The sequence below is a fragment of the Saccopteryx leptura genome, chromosome 4 (genome assembly GCF_036850995.1).
Source record: "Saccopteryx leptura isolate mSacLep1 chromosome 4, mSacLep1_pri_phased_curated, whole genome shotgun sequence".
Taxonomy (NCBI): domain Eukaryota; kingdom Metazoa; phylum Chordata; class Mammalia; order Chiroptera; family Emballonuridae; genus Saccopteryx; species Saccopteryx leptura.
The window spans coordinates 65,320,295-65,347,514 of record NC_089506.1 but is presented as its reverse complement, the minus strand read 5'-3'; the positions used below and the strand labels follow the sequence as shown (position 1 = coordinate 65,347,514).

At 35.6% G+C, this 27,220-nt stretch overlaps 1 pseudogene; it reads left to right on the top strand.

Moving 5' to 3' along the window:
• The first annotated feature begins 21,715 nt into the window (after positions 1-21,715).
• LOC136404168 (mitochondrial import inner membrane translocase subunit TIM50 pseudogene) overlaps positions 21,716-27,220 on the top strand; it is a 41,174-nt pseudogene continuing 35,669 nt past the window's right edge.

Genomic DNA, 27,220 nt, shown 5'->3' with positions numbered 1-27,220 from the left:
CGATGCTCTACCACTGAGCCAACCAATAAAATGTCTGGTTATTTTATGATCTTCTCTAGCACATATATCATTACAGTTTTCTTTCTGCTTAATTTCATAAGGCAACTAATTTTGTCTTACTATCTCAAGGCTTTGGATAAAAATGAATTACAAGTTCTTTTTATTCATGAGTCATCATCTCCATTTTTTTTTTTTTTTTTGTATTTTTCTGAAGCTGGAAACGGGGAGAGACAGTCAGACAGACTCCCGCATGCGCCCAACCGGGATCCACCCGGCACGCCCACCAGGGGCGACACTCTGCCCACCAGGGGGCGATGCTCTGCCCCTCCGGGCCTCACTCTGCCATGACCAGAGCCACTCTAGCGCCTGGAGCAGAGGCCAAGGAGCCATCCCCAGCGCCCGGGCCATCTTTGCTCCAATGGAGCCTTGGCTGCGGGAGGGGAAGAGAGAGACAGAGAGGAAGGAGGGGAGGTGTGGAGAAGCAAATGGGCACTTCTCCTATGTGCCCTGGCCGGGAATTGAACCCAGGTCCCTTGCACGCCAGGCCGACGCTCTACCACTGAGCCAAACGGCCAGGGCCTAATCATCTCCATTTTGTATTTGTCACTCTAGGAAGATCTCCAGGTTTCTCAAAGAGTGCATCCTTAGTCACCCTTCATTCTCTCCAGGTTTCTCAAAGAGTGCATTCTTATTCACCCTTCTCCCTCTCTCTCTCTCTGAATAAATTTAATTGAAATGAACTATTTTTATAATATTGTTATGCTAACATAACACCCATGATGAACATAAGACTTTTTTTAGCCCGACTAGTTGCAGTACAGTGGATAGTGCATTGGCTTGATACACTGAAGTCCCAGGTTCAAAATCCTGAGACCTCCAGCTTGAGGACTTGCTCATCTGTCTTGTTGCAGGCTCACCAGCTTGAGGGAAGGGTCGCTGGTTTGAGTCCAAAGTGTAAGGTATTTTTTCTCACCAAGAAGAAAGGAAGGGGCCAGAGCCACAAAGTGTGGAATAATAAAAGGCTTTATTGAGTACAGAGCACTTCCCACCCAAAGAGTTTCTCTGGTGCCAGGGGGCAGAGCCTAGAGAAGTCGCAAGAGGTGACTCGCGTGGAAGATATTTAAAGGGTCTCTAGGGTGGTTGAGCTAATATGACATGGTGAAATCTCTCTGGCTGATGGAGATGTTGCTCTTTTCCAAAGGGCTCCTGGGAAGTTTCTTTTGATGAGCTTGGTTGTAGGTGGTCCTAGCCTAAGTTTCCGTGACTGAGTTCCCCATGTGACCTTCCCCCTTTATCCACTGACCTTACATTCTGACCTTTTGTGTTATATAGAATGGGGGTGCCCTTTATTCATCTGGCTACTTCCAGCTGATTAGGGGCATTGTGGGGATGGGGAGAGTGGAAGGTGGTGGCTTTGAGGGGTGTCAGGAGGAACATCTGTTTGGCCGTGAGTTAAGAAACTTCGTGGATGTGGTCTTGTAAGGATTAAAAAAAAAAAAGAGGAGTAATAGGGGAATCTGCATGATCCAGCCTTTTGGTGAGCTGGAGATAGATGAAATGCAGTAGTTCCAACTGCCAGTGGTCCTGTATAAAGGTAAGCTTGAGGCAAAATTGCATGTCAGGAGTGGTGTAAAAAGGAGAAAGGAAGGGGTCCCATCCATTCCCATAACTGAGCCTTGTGAGGGAACTAAAGGTCCAGAGTGTGATGGCAAAACAGAGAAAGCTGCTCCTGTGTCCATGAGAAATGAGATGGACTTACCCACTAGTTGCAGCATACCCTGGGTTCTCCAAGTCCAGGCCGTGTACTGGGAGTTTGAGCGATGTGCCCACCTGGCCGGCTTGGCCTCCCATTCAGGTGGGTTGTCCTCCACGTAGAGACATTGAGGAAAAGCCTGTTGCCCAAAGGGCCAATCACTCTGCTAGTGATCGGACTGCTTGCAGTCAGGGCAGGGCTCAGTGGGCAGCTGCGGGCAGAGGCCCTGCCGGGACCAGTGACCCTGCTTGCCACACTTAAAGCAAGCTGCTGGTGGGATTTCTCTTTGTGGCTTGGACTTGGGTTGGGCACTTTCTGTGCCTTGCTCCTGTTGCTGTGCTGGCCTCAGGGCTGGCACAAGAATCTGGTTTTGGAGTGTTACCTTCTGCTGCATGCAGGCCTGGAGAACAGCCTTGGCCTGTCTCTACTAGTTGTGACCATTAGAAACTTTTACTGCCATGTTCACAGGTCTCAGATAGGTGTTTGGGGTTGAGAAGAAGAGGAGGGGGGCTTGTGTAGAGCCCAACACCCAGATCTGGCAGGAAACACTAGAGCCAAAGAAAGGCAGGACAGGGCAGAACTTCCTGTAAGAAAATTGGAGTTGGGTCTTGGGGTTCTGCAAACCGGTGTAAGAGCCAATAGTAGGTGGAGAATGGCCTGACAGAGGAGGGACTTAAGAACACAGTGAAGAAGGGAGGGGCCCCTGGCCTGCAGGGGAGGAGAAAGAGAGAATGGTGTTTGCAGGTTAATGAAAAACAGAGTCCTGCGAAGGGAGGGAGCTTTCTGGAGGGAAGAGACTGGAGTGGAAGAGGTCTGCAGAGGGATCAGAGAGAAGTTCCAAGAGAGGGCTGGCCCCAGGGGTCAGGCAGGAGGGGGAGAGAGTTGGGAGTCCATGGAGAAGGAAAGATCAGGAGCGGAGGTTTCTCTGGCCAGAAAAAGGGCCTGCGTGGTGGAACAGACATCACAGAGATTAAAGACAGGTGTGTGAATAACTAGAAGCCCTAAATGTAAGGGATCTCCAACCAGCTCCCAGCATTTTTGGCGATAGTTAAATTGGTGAGGGTGTTAAAACTGAAAGTCCCTTCAGGAGGCTAATTCAGTGGGTTCTGTGGCCTGGCCACAGCGGAGAAAAAGAACAGTTTCTACTTCTTTAGGGAGGGAGATTCCTGTGCCCCCACAGCTGCCCTCAGTTTTCGGAGTGATCAGAGATGAGCATTGGTGTCCCAAAACTCAAGCTCTGGCCACGGACGGATAAGGTAAAGTGGATGTGCTCAGAATGTCTCTACAGGCACACATGCACTCGGAACAGAAAGAGGTCCCTAACTTAACTATGGTTTAGGACAGGGAGTCTCGGTGGAAAGAACTGAGGGGAAGGCTGGAGGCAGGGGACTTACCGCACCATGCGCCAAAGTGGGTGGAAGGTCGGAGATCCTGGTTCTTTCTCGGAGGGGAAATGAAGAGGAGCGGTCCTTGTTGACTTCAACTCCTCCCAGGTTTTCAGCACCAAAATGTAAGGTATTTTTCCCCGCTGAGAAGGAAGAAGGGGCCAGAGCCACAAAGTGTGGAATAATAAAAGGCTTTATTGAGTACAGAGTGCTTCCCACCCAATGAGGTTCTCTGGTCCCTGGGGGCAGGGCTCAGAGATGTCACAAGGGGTGACTCGCGTGGGAGATATTTAAAAGGTCCCTAGGATGGTAGAGCTAATATGACATGGTGAAATCTCTCTGGCTGACGGAGATGTTGCTCTTTTCCAAAGGGCTCCTGGGAAGTTTCTTTTGGTGTGCTTGGTTGTGGGCAGTCCAGCCAAAGTTAATGGGACTGAGTTCCCCATGTGACCTTCCCTCATTATCCACCGACCTTACACAAAGGTTTCTGGCTTAAAGCCCAAGGTCACTTGCTTGAACAAAAGGTCACTGGTTCAGCTGGAGTCCACAGTGATGGAGCTGTGTATGAGAAACAGTCAGTGAACAACTAAAGTCCCACAATCACGTTTTGATGTTTCTCATCTCTCTCCCTTTCTGTCTCGATCTCTCTATCTTGTTACGAAAAGAAAAAAAAAAGGCTTACTAATATTTCTTATTAACTCTTGTCCTGGTTCAGTGAACTGAACTAAGAAAGGAAAGATACCACATGCTTGATACAGGAAGTTGAGGGTATATATTCAATGAAAACCACGAGGGAAAAAAAAATTATTTTGCTACCTATTTTTACTAAATACTAAACAACATATAGTCTTGCACCACTTTATTATTAGAAAAAAACACATTTATTCATGTATTTTAATTTAAAAAATTCTGTCATGAAATTTAGTAGGTCTCTAAGAATGGGCACCATCATAGAAAAACAAAACATAGAGAGGAAAGGGAGCTAAGATTTGCTTTGAGTTATCTCCTTACTTTTCTAACAGAGATCTATATCTCCATTTTAGCAAACTACCATGTGGTTTTTACAAAACACACTTTAACATGCCTCTTTGCTATTCAAAGATAAAGTGAAGATTGTATTATGGAAACCAAAGTTTCAAGACAATAAACATTTAAATTTTTCTGCAAAATAATAGAAATATTTTTTAGTATTGAATGACTTTTATTCTTGTAAATTATGTCCTTTATCAAAAGTTTTTCTAAGGAAACTTGAAGTAGCCAATGGACAATACCTGATGAGAATCTAGTGGGGAAGCCAGGGTGTGAAATTCAACCCTCAGTGGCGTCCCCTGCCGAAAACTCAAACTTTGCAAATAGAGCAAAGCAGAAAGACAAATATATTTTAGTGGATTATTTTAGTTCTCCTTGTGAAGGTTATGGGCAGAAGATGGTCAAACCAAAAGAATGGCTAAGGGATCAAACTCATTTCCTGAGAATCAATATTCCAACTTTAATCTTGAAAGAAAATGATTTACATTTAAATTGTGACCCCACCACCACCCCAAAAAAAGAAAACAAAATTTGTTAAACCCAAACCTGCAATGTGATGGGTTTTTTAAAATAAGGTCTTTGGGAGATAATTAGGTTTAGGCAAGGTAAAAAGGATGAGGCCGTCATAATAGGATTAATGATCTCATAGAATAGACACTAGAGAGTACCCCAATCTCATCCCTTCCCCTGTGATATCACAAAGAAAATGTCAGTCTACAAACAAGGAATACAGCTCTCACCATAAACTAACTGTGCCGGCACATTGATCTTGGACATCCGGCCTCCATGAATGTAAAAAAATTAATTTCTATTGTTATAGCCACCCATTCTTTGGTATTTTGTTATGGCAGCCTGAAAGGACTTGACAGATAGATAATGAGGTTTGAATTGAAAGACTTGACTGTATGGAGGAGTCCTTCCTCCATACAAAATACTATTCAAAGGAGAAAAAACAAACAAACAAACAAACAAAAAAACACCCAAAACCCTCCAGGGACCAGTTACTAGAGAAATACTAGTAGGGAGAAAAACTTAATGTGTGTGGGTGAGTGTTGGGGTGGGGGTATTGTAATTAATTTATACTATATACCAGACTTTTGTAAAGTCTTATTAAATGTTACCAGTTTTACGTATTGTGGTGAAGTAAATAATGTATGCACTTCTAAACGTATTGTGAAAACATAATAGTCTAAAAAGTCAAAGGAGATAAGGCACAAAGTGATCTGAGAATGTGTTCAGTTGCTGGCTGAGAAAGTTGCCAGAGGTAAAATGCTGAAGCTCAGGTTAATTCACATTGCAAGCAATAATTTATCATGAACTAACTGACTAGCATGAAATAAAAGTGGAAAAGGACTAGATTTTATATTGATAAGTGAAATCAGGTAAGAAGAATGATATCTGAAAACTGAAGAAGGCTAGATTTTCTGGAACAAAAAGCGATGATTATATTATGTCAGATCCATCAGGCATCCTATTGTTGACAAGAAGAATCAACCTGTCGTTAGTATTGCTACCTGTCTAATATCATGAGATTGAACTTTGCCATGTGACTTTCTCTAGTTTAGTCTGTAACATTCCCAACTAAGTATAATTTTAATAATAGTGAGGTTTATTTTTCTTACCATCCTGATAACATTTTGTTTTTAAATTCAAATAAAATGTTTAATATAGAGAAGTGAGGAGAAACAAGAAGCTCATAGATTTTAGAAGCTTATTTTGGGCTGTAATAACTGGCCAGCCAGGAAAAATTGCCTGACATTATATTGATAAAAATAAAATGAGTGTAACTTTATTAACACATAGAATGCATAATGTGTAAAGATGGAGGAAATAGACTAGTAGTATGCAGTCAGAAATTCTGAATTATTCCACAAAACGGCAATAATGTTTAAAGAAGTTTTGGGAAGAAGGTTGGATTTTTTTAAAAAAAAATGTTCATTCAATTCTTATGTTAAACCTAAAAATAGAAACAACAAAAAAGGCAAACAAGAAAACAAACAACCAGCAGCTGTCATGAAGTCAGGAAGTTTAATCCCCTCCCCAATAAAAAAAAAACACTTTTCTTTGATCAATGAAACATTTGGATTGAGTCATGTTCTAATTCTACTCTGACAACTTACTTCTCTCTTACCGTGAAGAATTTATTAAACATATTGGACTTATTCCATGCCTTTCCTCTAGGCTATAACTAGAAAATAATTGCTAATATAATTTACACAGAAAAAGCATATTTATTCAAGTTTGACATATTCTCATAATATAATAATTTAGACACAATAAAAACAGATTTCAAGCTTTATATTCTACTATGAAACAATACCATATTTTAGACTAGTAAAAATTTCTCACTGAGGTTATATATATAACCTATATGAATTTAAGTAAATTAACATCACAAGTAATGATAAATTTTAAAAAGTCTAGATTATAGGCAAAAGAAATTCCTTTTATTTTAATTTTAAATAAACAATAATACACATGATATTACAAATTTATTTCTCAAAGATAGAAGGACATTTAAGTAGAGATTCACATTACTTAAACTTATTGACACAATCTATTGAATATAAAAGAGAAAGAAGATATTGATGTAAAATTGTCAATGTGTTATTCTATTTCTCATTAAAAAAAGAAAAAGCACAACTTTCATAATACACTTGTTTATATAATATTCTAAAGGAATATGTTGGAATAAAAATATAAAATTTTAAGCCCTGTCCTGTTAGCTCAGTCAAAGTATTTCCTAAAATGACAAGGTTTCAGGTCTAATCCCCAGTCATAGCACAAAATGGAAAGCTACCAATGAATGTAAAACTAAGTGGAACAACTAATGAGTGCTACCTTGTCTCTCTCTCCCTTTCTCACTGTTCTCAGCTCTGATGCTCTCGACTAAAAAGCCTGGCTTAGGGTTCAGGTCCCACACTTCTCAGGGCTTACCCCCTCTGGAACCACAGCCAATGCCCTTTGGAACAGGGCCAGCCTTTTTCTCATCTTTGCCCTTCTTACCATTCTGAATGTGACTTCTGCAAATCTTTGATTATAAGACTCTTCTTCATTTAGTCGAGTTGGTTTTTTAGGATGACTGTTCTTAAATTTAGTTATAGCTATAATTTGATCCTGGGAGGAGGTGAGTATAACATGCTCACGATCTTGGATCCTAACCTTTCTTAAATACAACAAATTATGGTCTTTAATCAAGTTACTATTTAATTAAAATAATCTTCAATTATTTAAATTTGTCAAATATAAATATTTAGCAAACAATACCTTTTTTTTTCTTTCTCTTCTTTATTCTTTTTTTTTTTTTTCATTTTTCTGAAGCTGGAAACAGGGAGAGACAGTCAGACAGACTCCCGCATGCGCCCGACCGGGATCCACCCAGCACGCCCACCATGGGGGACGCTCTGCCCATCAGGGGGCGATGCTCTGCCCATCCTGGGTGTCGCCATGTTGCGACCAGAGCCACTCTAGCACCTGAGGCAGAGGCCACAGAGCCATCCCCAGTGGCCGGGCCATCTTTGCTCCAATGGAGCCTTGACTGCGGGAGGGGAAGAGAGAGACAGAGAGGAAAGCGCGGTGGAGGGGTGGAGAAGCAAATGGGCGCTTCTCCTGTGTGCTCTGGCCGGGAATCGAACCCAGCGAATCGCACGCTAGGCCGACGCTCTACCGCTGAGCCAACCGGACAGGGCTTTATTCTTATGTTTTATCCCATTTTCCTGAAATGATATTCTCTATCCACAAAGAATTCTTTCTTTGTGACATAAATAGCCACACACACACACACACACACACACACACACACACACACACACACATTGTTTAAAGCAAGCAAACAAAAGTGAAACACATGGGTGTTTCAACTTATTGTCATTGAGGAAGTAAAAAGAAAAACAAAAATACCACCAAAGACCATAAACAATAATAAAACAAATTCAAAATGTCAGCCAGATCTAAAACTTTGATTATTTTTAGCCCAAGTAAAGTAACATTTTACTAATGAGTGAATAACTTTATTTTGTGGAGAAGAGGAGTTACATTATTTCACATTTTTTGCTTATTTATTTGATGTATAATTAAAAAAGAAATTAATTCATATAGGTTAAGCATATAATTTGATACATTTTGCATATATAAATATATACTCCCATTAAACAATCACTACAATCAGAATAATGAAAATTCTATTACCCTAAAATATTTCCTCATGACTTAAATCTTTTCTCCTGCTCATCCAACATGCACTCCTCATCTCCAAATAACTAAAGATCTCTTTTACTGCTAGAGCTTGATTTGCACTTTTTAGAATTTTTGTATAAATAAAATCACTGAGTATGCATTCTTTTTCTGTATGACTTCTTTTTCTCAACATAATTATTTTGAGATTCATCAATGCAGTGATTTGTACCAATAGCTCATCTCTCTATATGGCTGAGCAGTATTCCATTGCATGGATATATCACAATTTGTCAAAATATTCTGTATATCTTTTTGGTGACATGTCTATTCAATTATTTTGAAATTTTTATTGAATTATTTTATTATTGTTGAGTTTTGAGATTTTTTTATGTATTAAAGATGTCAGTCCAGTCACAAAAAGTATTTTGTGAATATTGTATCCCAGTCTGTTGATTTTTTGTTTGTTTGTTTGTTTGTTTGTTTAGTGAGAGAGAAGGGGAACAGAAAGGGACAGAGAAGCTGAAAGGGAGAGAGATAAGAAGCATAAATTTATCCTTACATCATCTTAGTTGTTCATTGGCTGCTTTCTCATAAGTGTCTGGACCACGGGCTCCAGTAGAGTGAGTGACCCCTTGCTCAAGCCAGATATCTTGGACTCAAACCAGCGACAATGGGGTCATGTCTATGATCCCACACTCAAGCCAGAGACACCATGCTCAAGCTGGTGAGCTTGTGCTCAAGCCAGATGAGCCTGCACACAACCTGGCGACCTTGGGGTTTTGAACCTGGGTCCTCCGTATCCCAGTTTGACGCTCTATCTGCTGTGCTACCTACTGGTCAGGCTGTCTTTTCATTATTTTAACAATGACTTTTAAAAAATTTGTTAGAGTGAGATGGTTAATAAGATTATATAGATTTCAAGTGTACATTTCTATGATACATTATCTGTATATTGCACTGTGTGCCCACCGTGCAAGGTCAAATCTTCTGAGTCATTGATAAGCCAACATTTTTAATATTAATAAATCTAAAGTCACACTGATTATCTTTTTTATTTTCTTCTGGAAATACAGTATTTTGGTTTTTTGTTTAAATCTACTTTTTATGTAAAAAATAATTTTTAAATTATTTTTCTTTTAACTGTTAAGTATGTTTCAAAGCTCACTTTTTAAAAATATGGACTTTTTATTATTCCAGCACCATTGTTACAAACAAAACTATTCTATCTCCACTGAACTGTGTCAAAAATAAATATTTCAAGCCCTGGCCGGTTGGCTCAGTGGTAGAGCGTCGGCCTGGCGTGCGGAAGTCCCGGGTTCAATTCCCAGCCAGGGCACACAGGAGAAGCGCCCATCTGCTTCTCCACCCCTCCCTCTCTCCTTCCTCTCTGTCTCTCTCTTCCCCTCCCACAGCCGAGGCTCCATTGGAGCAAAGATGGCCCGGCCGCTGGGGATGGCTCCTTGGCCTCTGCCCCAGGCACTAGAGTGGCTCTGGTTGCGACAGAGCGACGCCCCAGAGGGGCAGAGCGTCTCCCCCTGGTGGGCAGAGCGTCGCCCCTGGTGGGCGTGCCAGGTGGATCCCGGTCGGGCGCATGCGGGAGTCTGTCTGACTGTCTCTCCCTGTTTCTAGCTTCAGAAAAATAAAAAAATAATAATAAAAAGTGTAAAAAAAAATAGTTTTTCTATCAATTCCTCTTTTCTCCTGCATGGATATTATTTCATTTATGCTCTTTTCAACTTTACTAATTCTTACATCTTGTTTTAGTTTTTAGCAGTTTTCACTTGCTATGTTTTAAAGTTCATTAATATTTTCTGCAATAATTAATAATCTATTTTTCTATCCATTATAATTGCATCTTAAATATTGGTATTTGCATCTCTAGTAAATTAGTGAATTTGTTTTATAACCTCCACACTTATACTTGCTTTTAAGTATGTGGAATATAGTTACATTTTAATAATTATTTTACTGTCTTCACCTGAGAATTCTGAAATCTCTGAAAGTTCTGGATCAATTCTTATTCTTATTTTTTTATTATCAATTATATTTTCTTGCCTGTTCATGTCTTCTAATTTTTTAAGGGTTATATATTTGTGTTATCTAATAAATATTCTTCAGTAGTACTATATGATACAGTTAAGTTATTTGGAAGCAGTTGGATTCTTTTTGAGTTTTATTTTTTAAAAATTTGTAAGGTAGATATGAGAAGATTTTATTCTAGAGCTAACTTATATCCCATTATAGGAGTAACATACTTATGAGTTTTCTACTCAATGTTGTGATAATTTTAAGATATTCTAGTCTGGCTAGTAGAAATAGGTAACTTATTTGCCCCAAGTAAGCTCTAAATATTGTTCTTAACAATCTTTTTGGTGCTTCTCCAATGTCGATACATTGTACAAATGCATGAATCAATATTGTTCTCAATACTTAATAGGGACCCTCTTAGATCTCTTGGGTTTTCTCTCAATATTGCCTTTTTATTCCCCATAATCTGCCTTGCAGACTGCAACTTGTTGTTTTCCAGACACTCGGTTTCATCTCTTCAACTCAAGGAGATTCCTGGGCTCTGCCTTTGTTCCCCTTTTTTGTATCACAGTTTAAAATATATAAGTCAGCAATTTGGGCCAATGATAAAGCTCATCCTGGTTTATTTTCATTCTCCCAGGAATCCATTTCCTTTATTGACTTATTTTATTTATTATTCTAAAAATCCATTGTTATGTGTTATTCTGTCTATAGGTGACAGAATAAGGGAAATACCATATATTGTTCACAACAGATACCACTGAACTCCAACAATATCATTGTCAGAGCCTGCCTACAGCTTCAGCAATAGAAATCAATGTTGAGGCACTTTGCTTGAAAAATCCTGAGTCATAAATGTAACATTACAATTTCATTTTGTCATTTTTATGTACTTTATTTTTCAGAACTCAATACACATATTTTTGACATGACACTGTTTTTATTCTTGCTTTATAGCTTGAATAACTAATGTTCTTAATTTGTTTTCTTCCAGTTGAGAGTTGATGTTAGATACAAGATTAAAAGATTAAAAGCCATGCCACCTGTTTTTTCTTTTTTATTAATTTTTATTTATTCATTTTAGCACTAGAGGAGAAGGGGAGGGAGAGAGAAAGACAGAGAGAGAGAGAGAGAGAGAGAGAGAGAGGAACATCAAGCTGTTTCTGTATGTGACCTGACCAGGCATCAAACAAGCAACCTCTGTGCTTTAAGATGATGCTCTAACCCATCAATCTATCTGGCCAGGGCACCATTCTTTCTTTCTTTCTTTTTTCATAGTATTTTTTTTTTTAGTTAAAACATTTAAGATTTATTCTCTTAGCAAAATTTCAGGTATATAGTACATTATTATTAACATAGTCACTATGTTGTATATTAGATATCAAGAAATCATTCATTTTATAACTGAAACTGTATTCCTTTTAATTAATATCTTCTCATTCCCCCACCCACCCTTGTAACCATCATTCTATCTCTTTTTCTGTGAAACATGTGCCATTCTTCTAAAAGGGTAAATTCCAACTCAGATTGTAAAATGTCTCGGTAATATCCGGATCTATGATATCTTACAATGTGAAAAAACATAGCTTACAGAATATATGCTTGGACAGCTGAGGACACAGTAATGACTGGCTGAATATTATGATATTTCCAGTCAAGTATAGTTATATCATGTCCTTCTCTGGTTTTAACATCAGCAGGATTGCTAGATACACAAAAGTAGAATTCATACGGATGTTTTCTTATGCAGACATTTATACTGTCTGGGTGCCTTTTTAACTTGAAGGACATTTTTACAGTTTACAAACATCCTTTCTTTCAAAATAAACTGTCTCACTAACACCTTGCATGCTAAGTTTAAGCCTACGGCATTTTTAGAAACAACGTTCCAAACCTCTGGGGATATAAATTTAGTGGAAACCCTGACAGCTTCCTATCTTTAAAAAAATGCTGTCAATGTTAGATGGCATTCTGTAGGTAATACTGATGAGGTCAGCTCTGTATGCAAACTAATTGCAAGATGTGTTTCTGCTGACAACTTATAAACTGCACTTATACATGCTATGCAAATATAATGTAGTTCAGATCATTGGATGGATGCAGAACAATCAGTAAAAGTCATTACTTATATTGAATAAATTGAAAATTGCTGTTTCTAGCACTTTTTAGACGACTGATATAAAATATACATACTATGTCATATCCATTGCTGTGAAAATACAATATTTGTTTTTGCCTATCTTAAAACTAATTTATATAAAAATTAAGCCATTTTCAGATCAAATATGTCAGATAAAACATATAAGCCTCTCAATTATAATCATTTTTCACTTTTTTATAGTAATGGAAGAAATGATGTTTTGATGTTTGCTTAAATAAAATTCCTAAAGAGTCCAAAAATTTCTGTTGAGCTCATGTGTTTTATGTTTTTACCAAAAGCTAAAGATTTATTTTGTTTTGTTTTGGTTTTTTTTTTGATAAAATAAATTTGAATGTCAAAGTTTTTCATAACCTTCTTCCTCTTGCTCACCTAGTGATAAAGAGAAAATCAAGAAAAGAATAAACAACAAAGGTTATCCAAACATTTGAGATCTAAATCCTAATTACTTGAGATTTAAAAACACCATAACATATTGTTTTATTAAAATAATCTTAACTAAGCAGTTATCATAAATTTATTATACCATAAATGCAGACTAGTTTACTCCAGTTTTAAATAAGATAGAACTGTTTTCTTCCTTCAAGAAATGTACAATGTATTTTATATTATTTGCTCAATTTTAAAAATCCACTGCAGTGAATTTCAAACGTTTTGACTCAGAGTATGTAACCACTTTTACAAGTCCCAGTATACACTTTGTATCCAGGTAAAACAAAGGTATCAAATGGTTTTTATACTCTGTGTGAAATATATTCTGATATTTTCTATTGTTTCTTTTTATCCTATTGTTTTCTCATATTAAAAATACAGTTTGGCATATATTAAATCAGTCTTATAACCTTGAGACTCTACTTGATCCAAAAAATATGTAGAATAATTCTTTCTAGATGTTTCTGATATGTGGAAAAAAGAGATAATAAATCCTCTCTTTAAAGTTAAGAAAAAGTGACTTAGGAATTTGTACCTCTAAGTACCTTTCATAAGTATGCATATATTTACTAAGGGGCTCACATTTAACACATTGGTTTTTGTCAATCTCAGGAAATTTAATACAGGAGTTTATTGTTTTTATCTCATATATTTTTGTTCAGAATCTATTTTATAATCCTTGGGTCATTGTATTCATACATGAATTTAACTTGTATTTTTAGTAGTGTTTAGAAATTTATCTTAAAGCTTCTTTCTCCTGGTAGTACCACGGTTTTGAAAGTGGAAAAGAAAATTGAACATATGTTTTTTGAAGGTAAAAACTTGCAACTAGTAGATAAATAAGCCCTTGGGACCTAATGCATAACATAATGGTTAAAGTAAAAATTATTATATTATAAACTTCAGAGTTGCTAAGAAACTACATCTTAATTATCTTACCATATAAAAGAAATAATTATGTATTATGATAGAAGTGTTAGCTAGTGTGACTGCAATAATTATATTGTAGTATATAAATGGTTCAAATCAACATGTATACCATAAACATACAAAATCTTCTATGTATATATGTAGAGTTATATATATGTGTGTATATATGTATATGTACATATACATACACATATGTATGTATATATGTATCTATATTTATCTATCTGTCTATCTATTGTCTATGAAGAGACTGACTGCTAACAAATGCCTTATGCAATTGTATGCACTTGCTAGACAACATCAAGTCAGATAATCAGGAAAAGCAGTCTTGAACTCCAGAATATGGGATGAAGTTGCTGTCCACATGATTTTGTGCACACGCACACACACACACACACACACACACAAACATATGTCCATACACACCTATGTTAAGAATAATTTTAAAGATTCTACATAACCAAAGTAGTGTTGAATATAATCTGTTATTTCATTTCTATAGCATACTAACATTTTTAATTAAACTTATGCCAAATATATAGCATATATTATATATAATTCCTTTAAAATACAGTTAAAATGTAGATGCTTAATACACAATTGATCTAGTTTTCACTGTGATATAAGCTCATCAATGTTAATACTTTATTAGACAACACAGGATCATTATGAAATTATTTTCTTGATGACAAAACTCTAAAACTGACATGAACCTGTGTCATTTATTTGTGAATTTAGATTTAAAATTTTAATACTTTTTTATATGCTCATGACTTTTAAATGAGGAGTTATTCCATCAATAAGGAAAAACTTATTAATTTATTATGTGTTAAAATATTTAATGTTTAAGTATGTATAATCCAAGTCATATAAATGGCTTTACATTTTAGATATTTTCTCACTTTCATGCATTCAGAGAAGCATTCAAATTGCAAATCAGTTATAGATATTTCTCTGTTTACATAGACACAAATTGAGAGAGTAAATATTAAAAGTTGTTTTCCTAAAGTGTATTTTAAAAATTTTAAAATATAAGAAATTATATAGATATATTATTTATATTTTAGACAGGTTAATATATATGTTCAATTATTTGTTTTTTACTTGTTAATCTGTTTAGTGTATTGTATGGTTTTATGTTCAATAAGAAGACAATTATGTTATATTATTGGTTTTCTGACTAATATTTGAATGCAATATTTTTTAACATTTCTGTGAAGATCAAACCCAATTTAAAAAGCATATGAACCCTGGCTAATTGGCTCAGTGAATAGAATGTCGGCCCAGTGTGCAGAAGTCCAGGGTTCTATCCCTAGTCAGAGTACACAGGAGAAGCAACCATCTGCTTCTCATCTCCTACCTTCCCCCCTTCTCTCTTTCTTCCCCTCTTGCAGTCAGTGACTCAACTGGTTTGAACATCAACCTCAGATTCTGAGGATAGCTCAGTTGATTCAAGCATCAGCCCTAGTTGGGGCACATGCAAAAGTCTGTCTATCACCCTTCCTCTCACTTAAATAAAAATAAATAAATAAATGGCATATATTTCAAATATTTTTGTGCCATGTATAATAAGTATTTTAAGCTATCTCTAGAATAGTCATTTTCTTTTCATTGAAATATTTAAATTAATTTTTGTGGGTATATAAAGGCTGACATAATTAAAATATAAATATGATTTGTAGTTATATTTGAAAATCAGTGTTTTGAATTTGTGACTTATAATAATTTAACTTTGGTAATTTAGATAAGTTTCTTATTGCCACAATCAATACTTTTTTTTGCAGTATCTGTTAAAAACTTAATGATTTTACAACAACATAGATGGATCTTGAGAACATTATACTGAGTGAAATAAGTAAATCAGAGAAAGATAAGAACTGTATGATTTCACACATAGGTGGCATATAAAACTGAAACTCATGGATATTGATAAAAGTGAAGTGCTTATGGGGGGACAAGAGGATGAGGTGGTGGAAGGGGGATAAATATATGGTGATGGAAAATGATTTGACCTGGGGTGATGGGTATACAATATAATCCAGTTAAAAGGCTGTAGAAAAGTTTACCTGAAACCTATGTTCTCTTATTGATCAGTGTCACCCTGTTAAATTAAATTTTCCAAATAAAATTAAAAAAATTAATGATGATTTGGTGAGATTAAAATGGTAAAAGCTTATCAAAAGGACTGGTTATCAAAAAATGCTACCTCTACCCCTCATAAATAAGCACCACTATCCTCTCTTTATGATGCAGGAAGAGACAACTACGTGCTGCTTCTCAGTTTCTTCCCTCGGTGCAGCTCTTGTTGCCTCCAGTGTACAGAATTATGAGAAATAATTTTACCAAAAGTAAGAGTGAGGAGAAAAGAGTGAGCAGAAAGGAATCAAGACGTGTTTCATGAGACCATTGCCTTAGCTTAGAACCCAATCTCTTTTCTAAGAAATGATATTGTTTACTACAATCGAGTCCCAAATGCAATGAGGTAGCTGCCTTGGGTGTCTGTGGGCATCCTTGTGAAGGTGTTCATTATTACAAAAATATACCCAAAACAATGTTTGGGACATACACTAAAACGTACCTATTATTAATCTAAATTTAACTGGGTATTCTGTATTTTATCCAGCAAGCCTACACTAAGGAAACAAACCCACTCCCTTTCATAAAATCTAGAGGTCCGCTGGAGACAGCTAGTTCCTTAAGATTTAGAAAAAATGAGATTAAGTACCTTATATAAGGTCTAAAAGCCTCCCCAAGAATTTTTGTAAATTACCAGGACAAGGTTGTGTGATGAAAATTCTGTTTTCACTTTTGTCTCCAAAATCATTCTCTCCTTAAAGACTCACTTCCGAACATTTTCAATTCAAAAACAAACAAACGTGGAAATATTTTGGGACTGAGAGATTTCATGGGAGTTGAGAGTTGAAAGGAGCAGTTCCATCAGTCAGAGCCTCGCAAACAGCTCAAAGTAGGATTTTTATGCTCTTCTTTATCACCCTTTCAGATGACAACCACCAATGGTTTCTCAGGGCCCTTTGCTATTAACCCTTGGTCATGCTCATCCTCTTAACATACGTTTTACATTCTTCTGTCTTAATGTTTTCCCAGTTGCCAAAGAATATCTCTCCTCTTTAGAGCAAATTCCCAAACTAAATATGGACTCTTTGGCTAAAGCTTTATCACAGTTGAATTACCCACACTTAAGTCTTGATCACTTTATTGAGGCATCCTCCCAAAGCAAAAACAGTTTAATATTATCAATAATAATAATTCTGGTGCCAACAATTGACAATCACTTTTTTTTAATTCGTTGCAACAATTTTTTTTTTTTTTTACCAGCATGTAGAAAAAAAAGTGATATCTCTTCCTGTGGTATCCATTGGGGCTCATTTTTACTAGTTACATCATTATTTTCTTGGAGACATTCAATTGCTTTTGTCCTACGACTAGATACATCAAACACAGAAAATTAAAAAAAACTAATGGGAGCAATTTTCAATCCTATTATGAATTTCAGAAAAACCTTTTTTTTTTCCTGCTTTTAAATGTGATTCAAAATTAAAGCTGAATATTTTTTTCAAGATAAAAAATAAAGTTTTGATAAAACACTGTAATTTTCTAAAGCTGGAAGCTTTCCCTGAGCTTTTTTGGGGTAAAATAAAAGAAACTTATTGTCAGATAGGAGTGAGGAGGAAAAAAGAAGTAAGAAAGATGTAAAAAAGTGGCTCTGACCTTTTCCCATTATCTTTCTCAAGTTTATCTTTTATTTTTTTGTTGTTGTTGTTTGGTTTAGAGAGACAGAGAGGCAGAGAGAGAGAGAGAGAGAGAAGCATTCAATTGTCATTCCACTTAGTTGTGTTTTCACTGGTTGCTTCCAGTATGTACTCTGATACCTGCTTTGACTGGGGATTGAAAGCAATCTTAGCATTTGTGACAATGCTGTAACTGACTGAGCTAACTGGCCAAGGCCTCAAGTTAATCTTCTAAGTTTAACTTTACTTTTCTATTTTCCAGGTATTTCCTAGGTATTGGAAAAAAAAAAAACTATAAAGACACAGAGCTATATTAACACTGTAAGCTAATGCTAACAATAGTGATAATAATAATGTTTCCAAAAATATATTAATACACAGTATTGTGAGGTCATTTGTTGCAAAGTGAAGGTAAGAATTTGGTTATTTTTATAGAAACATTTAAAGATAGATTTAAAAACCATTTTGTCACAATTATCTTGTTATTTACAATCTATAGATTAATGTTTGCTTTTTTTATTTGCTTGTTTGAACTATACAAATTTTATTTATTTATTTTTTTCTGAAGCTGGAAACAGGGACACAGTCAGACAGACTCCCGCAGGTGCCCGACCGGGATCCACCCAGCATGCCCACCAGGGGACGAGCTCTGCCCATCCCGGGCGTCGCTCTGTTGCGACCAGAGCCACTCTAGCGCCTGGGGCAGAGGCCAAGGGGCCGTCCCCAGTGCCCGGGCCATCTTTTGCTCCAATGGAGCCTCAGCTGTGGAAGGGGAAGAGAGAGACAGAGAGGAAGGATAGGGGGAGGGGTGGAGAAGCAGATGGGCGCCTCTCCTGTGTGCCCTGGCCAGGAATCGAACCCGGGACTTCTGCACGCCAGGCCGATGCTCTACCACCGAGCCAACTGGCCAGGGCCAGAACTATACAAATTTAAGCCTTAATATTTTACTAACTTTAAAAAATGCTAAGCAGAAGCTATTGTTTTGACATAGTCCCATTCATTTATTTTTGCTTTTACTTTCTTTGCCTTTGAGGTTAAACTCATAAAATCTTCTCTAATACTAAGGCCCAAATTTAAAACCTATGTTTTCTTCTATATAATTTATGTTTTTATTTAGGTCTTTGATCAAAATTATTTTTTGTGTGTGGTGACAAAGGGTAGTCTAGTCTTTTTCTTTTGCATGAGGCTTTCCAGTTTTCCAGCACTATCTTTTGAAGAAGATTTCTTTTCTTCATTGTATGTGTTTGACTTCTTTGTCAAAGATTATTTGTCTATATATGGGTTTATTTCTAGGCTGAAAATTCTTTCCTTTGTTCTGTGTGTGTGTGTGTGTGTGTGTTTTCTGCCTATACTATGCTGTTTTGCTTATTATCGATCACTTTGTAGTAAAATTTGAAGTCTGTGAGTGTGATAGGGTGTCTTTATTCTTTTTTTCTTCTTAGGCTACTTGGAGTCTTTTGTGATTCCACAAAAATCTGATGATGTTTTTGTTCTATTTCATTACAAAATACCATTTGGATGTTGATGGGAATTTTAATCAACCTATAGGGAAAAAAAACAAACATAGGTAACCAACTTATGGACCTTGGTCTTAGAGAAGATTTTATAAATTTGACCTTGAAGGCAAGGGATATAAAACAAAAATGAAAGAATGAGGCTACATCAAACTAGAAAGCTTCTGCACAACAAAAAACTTTGTTAACAAAAGAAAAAAGCAACCAACAAAATGAGAGATCTATGCAAACATCTCTAATAAGGGATTGATATCCAAAATAACATAAAGAACTCATACAACTCGATGACAAAAAGGAAACAATCTAATTTAAAAAATGATCAGAGGATTTGAACAGACACTTCTCCCAAGAAGCCATACAAATATCCAACAGATATATAAAAAATTATTCAAATTTACTAGCTATTTGGGGAAATCCAAATCAAGACTACAATGAGATACCACCTCACACCTGTTAGTGTGACTCTTATCAACAAGACATATAATAATAAGTGTTGGAGAGGTTATGGAGAAAAAAGAAACATCATTCACTGCTTGTAGGTATGTAAATTGGTATAGCTACTATGGAAAACAGTATGGAGGCTCCTCCAAAAATTAAGAATAGTTACTATATTTTTAGGTAAATCTAGGCAATCCTTCTTCTGTGTATGTACCTGAAAAATTTGAAAATATTCATTTTCAAAGATACTTGCCCCAGTGGTGGTGCAATGCATAAAGCATCAACCTGGAAATGCTGAGGTTGCCGGTTCAAAACCCTGAGCTTGCCTGGTCAAGGCACATATGGAAGTTGATGTTCCTGGCTCCTCCTTCCTTCTCTCTGTCTCTCTGTCTCTCTCTCTGTCTCTGTCTCTCTCTCCCTCTCCCCTCTCTAAAATGAATAAATAAAATAAAATTAAAAGATATATGCACCCTTATGTTCACTGCAGCATTGTTCTCAGTGGCCAAGACATGGAAGCAATCAGCCTGACCAGGTGGTGGCGCAGTAGATAGAGCATTTGCCTGGGATGCAGAGGATCCAGGTTTGAGATCCCAAGGTCCCCAGCTTGAGTGCGAGCTCATTTGGCTTGAGCAAAGCTCACCAGCTTAGATTCAAGGTCGCTGGCTCGAGCAAGGGGTTACTCGGTCTGCTGATGGCCCACGGTCAAGACACTTATGAGAAAGTAATCAATGAACAACTAAGGTGTTGCAACAAAAAACTGATGATTGATTCTTCTCATCTCTCTCCCTTCCTGTCTATCTGTCCCTATCTATCCCTCTCTCTGACTCTCTATCTGTCTCTCTACAATGGAATATGCTCAATAATAAGAAAAGATGAAATACTGCCATTTGAGACAACATGGATCTATCTTGAGAAAGTCATGCAAAACAAAATAAGATGAAAAAAGTCAAGAACCACATGATTTCACTCATATAAAAAAAGTAACAAATCAAACAAGACAAGCAAAAAAACAAAAACTCAGGCACAAACAACAGTATTTATGGTGGTAACCAGAGGGAAAAGAGGGTGAAGGACATCATAAAGGTTAAAGGGGTTCAAATATGTGATCAAATATAAATGGGAAAAGATTTAGCTCTGGATGGTAAACAAATATATGTAATACAGATAATGTATTCTAAAATTGTACATGTGCATCTTATATAATTTTATTAACCAGCATTATCCCAATAAATTTAGTTGCTTTTTTAAAGAAAAAAATGCTAGGCTCTTGTTTTACTTATAATGATGAAAACATATAAAATAATCATTTCATTTCTTTGTGCTTGAGCAGGCTCCATGTAGATAATCATATCATATAATTGTAAAAACAGTGAGAATTCTGGTTACAGTGTTTTGGCATGTTGGAGTGAAATAGATTTAGAAATATAAAAAACTTTTCAGTCAATAAATTTTAATTATGAGTCTTTAGTTTTCAATCAGAAAACTGGCTAACATGGGGATGAAAGCCCTTTTCTGTTCCAGTTAAGGCCATTGTCTTCACACTTCCTAATTCTTAACAGTGTTGTCACCAAAAGAGAATGGATTAATAAGAAAATGTGATGCTAATAGAATATATGAAATATTGTGATAGCTTCACATTTCACATCTCAAATACTAAAATTGTGATTTTTATAGAAATTTCAGAGATGAGAGAAGCTAGATATTTGAAATACTTTTTTTAAAAGTAGGATGTAACTATTCATTACACTACACCAATAACTGATAAGAAAATTACCCCATCTGTGGTAACATACTAAAAATGGAATCAATTATCCATTTTAGAAAACGATGAATAATAGTGATGATTCAAGGGGCTGTTTTATAAAGCTTTGTCAGTTACAGTCTAAAATACAGAATTAAATTGAAACTCAGATTAGCATTTTGGATACATAGTGGGTATAAATGCCACACTAAGCAATTAAAGCCTGAAATAGTCATCAGTTTGGTTGTTAAAGAAGTCTGTATTTTTATTACCTGGATATAAAAAGTATTATATGTAGAATTTTTCAATGTAAGAAATGTCCAAACTTGTGAAGAATTTTTTTTTATAAGAGTTCATTTGAGCCAAACTGATGACATATGCTATGGAGCAAGATCGCAAATGCTCTCCAGTATTACAGTTATTGGCTTCTTTTAATGCATTTGAAGTTAAGGAAGCAATTGAAGATGATCACCTGGAGGTGAGAGAAAGCAAGCAAGGATTGGATCACCGGGTAGGTAACAAGATTATGTGCACTCTTGAGGATAATTAGGGTTTATTTAAAAGGTGTGTTAACCTAGATGCAAAGAAAAGATAGACAGAGTTTGCTTAAGGCAAAGATAAACCTTTTTCTAAAATGTTATTGGCCTGTGGCATCTACCCACCATGAACTGCCTAGTTAGGAGTTTAAAATCAGGTTACCTTTAAGGTTCCTTTCCATCAATTCCTTTTTTTTCTCTCCATCCACTTAAAAAAAAATTTTTTTTTTAGTAATTGAAAGCTTTAGTAAATTCAGTTTTACCGTTTTCGTTATTTTATTTGTATATGTGTATGTTTATATACATATACATATGTCTATGCATGCATTCTACTAGTTCTATTCATTTTCTTGAATCCTGACTGATACAGTGATAGGCTATGGAATTTGTGCAGTGGTGGAAGTGTTGGGGGATGGTAATCAGGAGATCACTAAAGACAGGAATTGAGGGTGATAGGTCACAAAATGATGGGTGATGGGGTCAAAGGTTTAGAATTCTCCCTGATATTGAAAAAATTTGAAGACGTAGTAATAGATTTAGCAACAGCTTAGAAAAGTAGAAAAGGAAGTAGAAGTGGATACAGATATATATATCCATATTTTATTTACTTTTTGTCTTTGACTTTTAGTATAAACAAGAAGTTACAGATTATATGGTAGGCTAATTCGTTTCCACATTTTCTGTAAAGTTAAAGCAAACTTATCTTCAAACCTATCTTGAATTAGGCAGGTTTCTCTTTCTTAGAGTGACTATGCTATATGCAATCAACATTTATTTTTTATCAAGGATAAGAGTGTGTCTACTACTCTAAAGATGAAAATGGATTAATAAAATAAAATTAATGAACTTGTTTATGTACTGATTTACTTAATTATGGAAAGATTTTTCTTACTGAAATGCTGAAAATATTTTGAAGGAGAAACTATCTTCTGAGAGAGCAGGGAAAAATCAAAATTACATTAATACATAACTGAAAGACAGACAGGCAGAGAGAAACAAGAGAAAGCATAAGAAAAATAGGAACTATGACAAAAGAGTTAACAGGAGAATAAAAATGACAAAGAAACTGATGAGAATAAAAAAATAACAAGAGAGGAAGAAATAAAACGGGAACAATAAGCAGGAAGAGAAACAAATAAAACATGAAGGAGTAAGAAGGTTGCACATGAAGGAGAAAGATAAAGAAAAAGACAGTGAAGTAAAATAATGCTAGACAAACCTGAAAAATACTGCCTCAACTGGTGAACATCAAAGGTATTCAATCACGTGAATACTTTGCATTCTTGATAAAAAATATGTCCATGATAAGATTATAAAAGCAATTATTTAGTATTTATGATAAGGATAATTTATTGTAATACAGGTGGTCATTGGTTGTCTCCTGATATTTTTCACATGTTTTACAAAATTAGTAAATATAAAATTATGCACCAAGCTCAAAAAAATGTACTTTTAAAGCAGTCATATCCAGTAAGGTTTATATTGTGAATATAAATGGAAGCAAATTCTTTAAAATAAGTCTGAATAATAGAATACTAATATGTTTACTTTTAATTCTGTTTACTCTAACACTGATCTAAGAAATAAAATTTATGTGCACATTTAACATTTAAAAATCCTAAAAATCATATGCATACAATACGGTGGCATAATTTCAAAATACAGATTATTATTGGTTGTGAATCATAACAACTTTAAAATTAAATGCATACAATTAAATTCTGTATGGTAGGGATTGTTATCTAGCCTTCCTTTGTCCAGTCACAATCCTCATGAGTTTATGTAAATTTAGTAATTTAAAGTTAAATCAAATAAAAGATTCCATTTCTTAGGCACACCAGCTATGTATTATATAAAGTGATTTATACACAATAGACAGTAAATATTGATTGTAAAATTGAATGAGAAGTTTAGTGTATTATATACTCTGTAGTTAGGTCTTTGTGGCAAAGATGAATGAGATTCTCCTTAACTTTAGCGAGTTTATCCTGAGAGTTTCAACTTTGGTACAACTAAAAACACCCTCAGATAATACAAAGACCTAGGTGTTTTTAGTAATTTTTTGAAAAATTTAGCTGCACATCCCTGGGCTCTCTTTTGCATCCTCAACTGAATCTCAGTGAATTGGAGCTCCTGAGTACACATCTGAAGGTGGCCAAGGGAGTTTTTCAGAAGTCCCCAGAGTGGTCAAATTTTCACAACCTGCTATTCAAAAAATCATTGTTGAGAAACAAGTAACTATTTATTGATGTATTTACTGCAGATGAAACTATAAAATATAGTTGAGGCACACAGAATTTGATTCAAGTCAATGTGCTGATATTTCAAATACTGTACTAAGTCCTGGGAATGTAAAAATAAAAAGTCACATAACAGTATTCAAGAAATTCTGTATTAAAACATGGTTCTTGACCAGTATGACAAAGTGTGACACCACAATGGTCTTTCCTGAACCTTTTCCAACAATGTGCCGAATTTTGATGGATGTATAACATGTATTTTAATTTTAAACTCTATACATCTATTTTTATGGTCACATCTGTCAGGCTAAATGTTACATTGTTTGCAGAGCAAAGAACAACTTACTTTGTGTCAGAGGTAAGAGAGGAAGCATAAAATTAAGGGAATGTCAAAGGCAGTCATTGGGGAAACAAGCAGAAACTTGGCCTTGTCAAAACATAGAGCTTATTTAGGGCAGAAAACATTTCACAAATAAGCATGGTGTTGAAAAGCAAACATTAAATAGTTCAGTAACTGTGGATTCTTTTATAGACACTTTGAGACCTTGTTATATTGCACAGATTTTGTTATATTACTACTAACTTGTGGGTAGTATTGTTTTCAGTCTTAATTCTCTTAAAAACAGAGGCCAAAGAATATTTACAAGTTATCCATAAACGTAAAAATAATACAAACAGAAACATATAAACACCTTAGCTTATGATTATAATAATAATCCCGAGGATTCAGAGAAAGTGTCATTAAGGAGGTAATGTCAAAAAATAGCAAAAAAATAAATTTCTTGCACAAGAGTTGGTGAACTATTGGAAATGAAATTGACTATCAGTAGAGATTCTGTCTGAAAATAATTCAGAATGTCAAGGTGCTCAGGCCATGAGATAGGCTAGTAAGTAGGTGAGCATGAAGCAGATCTTGAGTGTCATGCCAAGAAATTCAATATATCGTAAATGCTAAGGAAGGAATTCCAATGGAAAAATGAATATGGATGATTATACAATAGTTTAGTATTGGTCACCTCAATAAAGCAAAAATTTTGAGCTACAGGCTTGAAAGAGTTTATGGAGTAAACAGATATTTGTTATAATATATTAAAAAGATGGAAACTGTCATGCTCATTTAATAAGGTTTTTGAAAGTATTCTGAAATATAAAGTTATTTGCAACTTTTTTATTAATTTTAATGGGGTGGCATAGATCAATCAGGGTACATAGGTTCAGAGAAAATATCTCCAGATTATTTTGACATTTGATTATGTTGCATACCATTCACACAAAGTCAAATTGTCTTCTGTCAACTTCTATCTGGTTTTCTTTGTGCCCCTCCCCTCCCCCAAACCTCTCCCTCTCCTACCTCCCCCCCCAGTAAACACCACACTCTTGTCCATGTCCCTGAGTCTCATTTTTGTGTCCCATCTATGTATGTATTCATATAGTTCTTAGTTTTTTCTGATTCACTTATTTCACTCCGTATAATGTTATCAAGGTCCATCCATGTTATTGTAAATAATCTGATGTCATCATTTCTTATGGCTGAATAGTATTCCATAGTATATATATGTACCAAAGCTTTTTAATCCACTCATCCACTGACAGACACTTGGGCTGTTTCCAGATATTCACTATTGTGAAAAATGCTGCCATAAACATGGGGGTGCATTTCTCCTTTTGGAACAGTGCTATGGTGTTCTTAGGGTATATTCCTAAAAGTGGGGTAGCTGGGTCAAAGGGCAGTTCAATTTTTAATTTTTTGAGGAATCTCCATACTGTTTTCCACAGTGGCTGCAACAGTCTGCATTCCCACCAGCAGTGCAGGAGGGTTCCATTTTCTCCACATCCTCGCCAGCACTTATTCTGTGTTGTTAGGTTGATAAGCGCCATTCTGACTGGTGTGAGGTGATATCTCATTTCGGTTGTAGTTGTATTCCTCTAATGATTAGTGATGTTGAGCATTTTTTCATATGCCTATTGGCTATATGTATGTCCTCTTTAGAGAAGTGTCTATTGATTTATTTTACCCATTTTTTGATTGGTATATTTGTCTCCTGGTGTTGAGTTTTACATGTTCTTTATAAATTTTGGTTATTAACCACTTATCAGATGTATTGTCAAATATATTCTCCTGTTGTGTAGTTTGTCCTTTTATTCTGTTCTTATTGTCTTTAACTGTGCAAAAGCTTTTCAGTTTAAAATAGTCCCACTTGTTTATCCTGTCTTTTATTTCACTTGCCCATGGAGATAAATCAGCAAATATGTTGCTGCAAGAGATGTCAGAGAGCTTATTGCCTATGTTTTCTTCTAAGATGCTTATGGTTTTATGAATTACATTTAAGTCTTTTATCCATTTTGACTTTATTTTTGTGAATGGTATAAGTTGGTGGTCTAGTTTCATTTTTTTGCATGTAGATGTCCAATTTTCCCAACACCATTTATTAAAGAGGCTGTCTTTACTCCATTGTATGCTCTTACCTCCTTTGTCAAATATCAGTTGTCCATAATGCTGTGAGTTTATTTCTGGGGTCTCTACTCTGTTCCATTGATCTATATGCCTGTTCTTATGCCAGTACCAGGCTATTTTGAGTACAGTGGCCTTGTAGTATAACTCAATATTGGGAAGTGTGATACCTCCCGCTTTATTGTTCCTTTTCAAGATTGCTTAGGCTATTCGTGTTCTTTTTTGATTCCATATAAATTTTTGGAATATGTGTTCTATATCTTTGAAGTATGTCACTGGTATTTTAATTGGTATTGCATTGAATTTATAAGTTGCTTTGGGTAATATAGACATTTTAATGATGTTTATTCTTCCTAACCATGAGCACGGTATATGCTTCCACTTGTTTGTATCTTCCCTGATTTTTTTTATCAATGTTTTATAATTTTCCAAGTACAAGTCTTTAAGGTCCTTGGTTAAATTTACTCCTAGGTACTTTTTTTGTTTGGTTGCAATAGTGAAGGGAATTGTTTCCTTAATTTCTCTTTCAGACAGTTCATTGTTGGTGTATAAAATGCCTCTGATTTCTGAGTATTAATTTTATATCCAGCCACATTGCTGAATTCATTTATCAGGTCAGTAATGTTTTGATTGAGAGTTTAAGGTTTTCAGGACATTTT